Raw genomic sequence first — 6,092 nt, forward strand, 5'->3', positions numbered from 1 at the left:
GCTGTGTGTCAGAGTGTAGGGTTGAATGTGCCCTGTGTATATGAGGCTGTGTGTCAGAGTGTAGGGTTGAATGTGGCCTGTGTATATGAGGCTGTGTGTCAGAGTGTAGGGTTGAATGGGCCCTGTGTATATGAGGCTGTGTGTCAGAGTGTAGGGTTGAATGTGCCCTGTGTGTCAGAGTGTAGGGTTGAATGTGGCCTGTGTATATGAGGCTGTGTGTCAGAGTGTAGGGTTGAATGTGGCCCTGTGTATATGAGGCTGTGTGTCAGAGTGTAGGGTTGAATGTGGCCCTGTGTATATGAGGCTGTGTGTCAGAGTGTAGGGCTGAATGTGGCCTGTGTATATGAGGCTGTGTGTCAGAGTGTAGGGTTGAATGTGCCCTGTGTGTCAGAGTGTAGGGTTGAATGTGGCCTGTGTATATGAGGCTGTGTGTCAGAGTGTAGGGTTGAATGTGCCCTGTGTGTCAGAGTGTAGGGTTGAATGTGGCCTGTGTATATGAGGCTGTGTGTCAGAGTGTAGGGTTGAATGTGGCCCTGTGTATATGAGGCTGTGTGTCAGAGTGTAGGGTTGAATGGGCCCTGTGTATATGAGGCTGTGTGTCAGAGTGTAGGGTTGAATGTGGCCTGTGTATATGAGGCTGTGTGTCAGAGTGTAGTGTAGGGATTGAATGTGGCCCTGTGTATATGAGATTGTGTGTCAGAGTGTAGGGTTGAATGTGGCCCTGTGTATATGAGGCTGTGTGTCAGAGTGTAGGGTTGAATGTGGCCTGTGTATATGAGGCTGTGTGTCAGAGTGTAGGGTTGAATGTGGCCCTGTGTATATGAGGCTGTGTGTCAGAGTGTAGGGCTGAATGTGGCCTGTGTATATGAGGCTGTGTGTCAGAGTGTAGGGTTGAATGTGCCCTGTGTGTCAGAGTGTAGGGTTGAATGTGGCCTGTGTATATGAGGCTGTGTGTCAGAGTGTAGGGTTGAATGGGCCCTGTGTATATGAGGCTGTGTCAGAGTGTAGGGTTGAATGGGCCCTGTGTATATGAGGCTGTGTGTCAAAGTGTAGGGTTGAATGTGCCCTGTGTATATGAGGCTGTGTGTCAGAGTGTAGGGTTGAATGTGCCCTGTGTGTCAGAGTGTAGGGTTGAATGTGGCCTGTGTATATGAGGCTGTGTGTCAGAGTGTAGGGTTGAATGTGGCCCTGTGTATATGAGGCTGTGTGTCAGAGTGTAGGGCTGAATGTGGCCTGTGTATATGAGGCTGTGTGTCAGAGTGTAGGATTGAATGTGCCCTGTGTGTCAGAGTGTAGGGTTGAATGTGGCCTGTGTATATGAGGCTGTGTGTCAGAGTGTAGGGTTGAATGTGGCCCTGTGTATATGAGGCTGTGTGTCAGAGTGTAGGGTTGAATGGGCCCTGTGTATATGAGGCTGTGTGTCAGAGTGTAGGGTTGAATGTGGCCTGTGTATATGAGGCTGTGTGTCAGAGTGTAGGGTTGAATGTGGCCCTGTGTATATGAGGCTGTGTGTCAGAGTGTAGGGTTGAATGTGGCCCTGTGTATATGAGGCTGTGTGTCAGAGTGTAGGGTTGAATGTGGCCTGTGTATATGAGGCTGTGTGTCAGAGTGTAGGGTTGAATGTGGCCCTGTGTATATGAGGCTGTGTGTCAGAGTGTAGGGCTGAATGTGGCCTGTGTATATGAGGCTGTGTGTCAGAGTGTAGGGTTGAATGTGCCCTGTGTGTCAGAGTGTAGGGTTGAATGTGGCCTGTGTATATGAGGCTGTGTGTCAGAGTGTAGGGTTGAATGGGCCCTGTGTATATGAGGCTGTGTGTCAGAGTGTAGGGTTGAATGGGCCCTGTGTATATGAGGCTGTGTGTCAGAGTGTAGGGTTGAATGTGCCCTGTGTATATGAGGCTGTGTGTCAGAGTGTAGGGTTGAATGGGCCCTGTGTATATGAGGCTGTGTGTCAGAGTGTAGGGTTGAATGGGCCCTGTGTATATGAGGCTGTGTGTCAGAGTGTAGGGTTGAATGTGGCCCTGTGTATATGAGGCTGTGTGTCAGAGTGTACGGTTGAATGTGGCCTGTGTATATGAGGCTGTGTGTCAGAGTGTAGGGTTGAATGTGCCCTGTGTATATGAGGCTGTGTGTCAGAGTGTAGGGTTGAATGTGGCCTGTGTATATGAGGCTGTGTGTCAGAGTGTAGGGTTGAATGGGCCCTGTGTATATGAGGCTGTGTGTCAGAGTGTAGGGTTGAATGGGCCCTGTGTATATGAGGCTGTGTGTCAGAGTGTAGGGTTGAATGTGCCCTGTGTATATGAGGCTGTGTGTCAGAGTGTAGGGTTGAATGTGGCCTGTGTATATGAGGCTGTGTGTCAGAGTGTAGGGTTGAATGTGGCCCTGTGTATATGAGGCTGTGTGTCAGAGTGTAGGGTTGAATGGGCCCTGTGTATATGAGGCTGTGTGTCAGAGTGTAGGGTTGAATGTGCCCTGTGTATATGAGGCTGTGTGTCAGAGTGTAGGGTTGAATGTGCCCTGTGTGTCAGAGTGTAGGTTTGAATGTGCCCTGTGTGTCAGAGTGTAGGGTTGAATGTGCCCTGTGTGTCAGAGTGTAGGGTTGAATGTGGCCTGTGTATATGAGGCTGTGTGTCAGAGTGTAGGGTTGAATGTGCCCTGTGTATATGAGGCTGTGTGTCAGAGTGTAGGGTTGAATGGGCCTTGTGTATATGAGGCTGTGTGTCAGAGTGTAGGGTTGAATGTGCCCTGTGTATATGAGGCTGTGTGTCAGAGTGTAGGGTTGAATGTGCCCTGTGTGTCAGAGTGTAGGGTTGAATGTGCCCTGTGTGTCAGAGTGTAGGGTTGAATGTGCCCTGTGTGTCAGAGTGTAGGGTTGAATGTGCCCTGTGTATATGAGGCTGTGTGTCAGAGTGTAGGTTTGAATGGGCCCTGTGTATATGAGGCTGTGTGTCAGAGTGTAGGGTTGAATGTGCCCTGTGTGTCAGAGTGTAGGGTTGAATGTGCCCTGTGTGTCAGAGTGTAGGATTGAATGTGCCCTGTGTGTCAGAGTGTAGGGTTGAATGTGCCCTGTGTATATGAGGCTGTGTGTCAGAGTGTAGGTTTGAATGGGCCCTGTGTATATGAGGCTGTGTGTCAGAGTGTAGGGTTGAATGGGCCCTGTGTATATGAGGCTGTGTGTCAGAGTGTAGGGTTGAATGGGCCCTGTGTATATGAGGCTGTGTGTCAGAGTGTAGGGTTGAATGGGCCCTGTGTATATGAGGCTGTGTGTCAGAGTGTAGTGTTGAATGTGGCCCTGTGTATATGAGGCTGTGTGTCAGAGTGTACGGTTGAATGTGGCCTGTGTATATGAGGCTGTGTGTCAGAGTGTAGGGTTGAATGTGCCCTGTGTATATGAGGCTGTGTGTCAGAGTGTAGGGTTGAATGTGGCCTGTGTATATGAGGCTGTGTGTCAGAGTGTAGGGTTGAATGGGCCCTGTGTATATGAGGCTGTGTGTCAGAGTGTAGGGTTGAATGTGCCCTGTGTATATGAGGCTGTGTGTCAGAGTGTAGGGTTGAATGTGGCCTGTGTATATGAGGCTGTGTGTCAGAGTGTAGGGTTGAATGTGGCCCTGTGTATATGAGGCTGTGTGTCAGAGTGTAGGGTTGAATGGGCCCTGTGTATATGAGGCTGTGTGTCAGAGTGTAGGGTTGAATGTGCCCTGTGTATATGAGGCTGTGTGTCAGAGTGTAGGGTTGAATGTGCCCTGTGTGTCAGAGTGTAGGTTTGAATGTGCCCTGTGTGTCAGAGTGTAGGGTTGAATGTGCCCTGTGTGTCAGAGTGTAGGGTTGAATGTGCCCTGTGTATATGAGGCTGTGTGTCAGAGTGTAGGGTTGAATGGGCCTTGTGTATATGAGGCTGTGTGTCAGAGTGTAGGGTTGAATGTGCCCTGTGTATATGAGGCTGTGTGTCAGAGTGTAGGGTTGAATGTGCCCTGTGTGTCAGAGTGTAGGGTTGAATGTGCCCTGTGTGTCAGAGTGTAGGGTTGAATGTGCCCTGTGTGTCAGAGTGTAGGGTTGAATGTGCCCTGTGTATATGAGGCTGTGTGTCAGAGTGTAGGTTTGAATGGGCCCTGTGTATATGAGGCTGTGTGTCAGAGTGTAGGGTTGAATGGGCCCTGTGTATATGAGGCTGTGTGTCAGAGTGTAGGGTTGAATGGGCCCTGTGTATATGAGGCTGTGTGTCAGAGTGTAGGGTTGAATGGGCCCTGTGTATATGAGGCTGTGTGTCAGAGTGTAGGGTTGAATGTGCCCTGTGTATATGAGGCTGTGTGTCAGAGTGTAGGGTTGAATGTGCCCTGTGTATATGAGGCTGTGTGTCAGAGTGTAGGGTTGAATGTGCCCTGTGTATATGAGGCTGTGTGTCAGAGTGTAGGGTTGAATGGGCCCTGTGTATATGAGGCTGTGTGTCAGAGTGTAGGGTTGAATGGGCCCTGTGTATATGAGGCTGTGTGTCAGAGTGTAGGGTTGAATGTGGCCCTGTGTATATGAGGCTGTGTGTCAGAGTGTAGGGTTGAATGTGCCCTGTGTGTCAGAGTGTAGGGTTGAATGTGGCCTGTGTATATGAGGCTGTGTGTCAGAGTGTAGGGTTGAATGTGCCCTGTGTGTCAGAGTGTAGGGTTGAATGTGGCCTGTGTATATGAGGCTGTGTGTCAGAGTGTAGGGTTGAATGTGCCCTGTGTGTCAGAGTGTAGGGTTGAATGTGGCCTGTGTATATGAGGCTGTGTGTCAGAGTGTAGGGTTGAATGTGCCCTGTGTGTCAGAGTGTAGGGTTGAATGTGGCCCTGTGTATATGAGGCTGTGTGTCAGTGGCTGGTGCAACAATCACTAACCAGCCTCCCATTGTCCTCCCCTTCTCTCTACTCCCCCCTCTCTCTCTCTCTACTCACCCCTCTTTCTCTCTACTCCCCTCTCTCTCTCTACTCACCCCTCTTTCTCTCTACTCACCCCTCTCTTTCTCTCAATTCTACTCCCGCTATATTCCTTGTCACCTTCTCAAAACCCATTTCTGATCCAATTGGTTTTGAGGAGACGAGAGGGGACGTGAGGAGTATGAGATGTTCACAAATACTGGTCACTAACCCCCTCTCTCCTCTCTAACCCATCTTCATCCTCCACCACTCTGCTCTCCTCTTACCCATCCTCATCTCTCCTCTTACCCATCCTCATCTCTCCTCTCACCCATCCTCATCTCTCCTCTCACCCATCCTCATCTCTCCTCTTACCCATCCTCATCTCTCCTCTCACACATCCTCATCTCTCCTCTTACCCATCCTCAACCACTCTCCTCTTACCCATCCTCAACCACTCTCCTCTTACCCATCCTCATCTCTCCTCTTACCCATCCTCAACCACTCTCCTCTTACCCATCCTCAACCACTCTCCTCTTACTCATCCTCAACCACTCTCCTCTTACCCATCCTCAACCACTCTCCTCTTACCCATCCTCAACCACTCTCCTCTTACCCATCCTCAACCACTCTCCTCTTACCCATCCTCATCTCTCCTCTTACGCATCCTCATCTCTCCTCTCACCCATCCTCCTCTCTCCTCTTACCCATCCTCATCCTCCACCCCTCCATTCCTTCTCTCTCCTCTTACCCATCCTCATCTCTCCTCTCACCCATCCTCATCTCTCCTCTCACCCATCCTCATCTCTCCTCTCACCCATCCTCATCTCTCCTCTTACCCATCCTCATCCTCCACCCCTCCATTCCTTCTCTCTCCTCTTACCCATCCTCATCTCTCCTCTTACCCATCCTCCTCTCTCCTCTTACCCATCCTCATCTCTCCTCTCACCCATCCTCATCTCTCCTCACCCATCCTCATCTCTCCTCTCACCCATCCTCATCTCTCCTCTCACCCATCCTCATCTCTCCTCTTACCCATCCTCATCTCTCCTCTCACCCATCCTCCTCTCTCCTCTCACCCATCCTCATCCTCCACCCCTCCATTCCTTCTCTCTCCTCTTACCCATCCTCCACCCCTCCATTCCTCCTGTCTCCTCTTACCCATCCTCATCTCTCCTCTCACCCATCCTCCTCTCTCCTCTTACCC

This window comes from Oncorhynchus tshawytscha, unplaced genomic scaffold, assembly GCF_018296145.1.
Source record: "Oncorhynchus tshawytscha isolate Ot180627B unplaced genomic scaffold, Otsh_v2.0 Un_contig_6743_pilon_pilon, whole genome shotgun sequence".
NCBI lineage: Eukaryota > Metazoa > Chordata > Actinopteri > Salmoniformes > Salmonidae > Oncorhynchus > Oncorhynchus tshawytscha.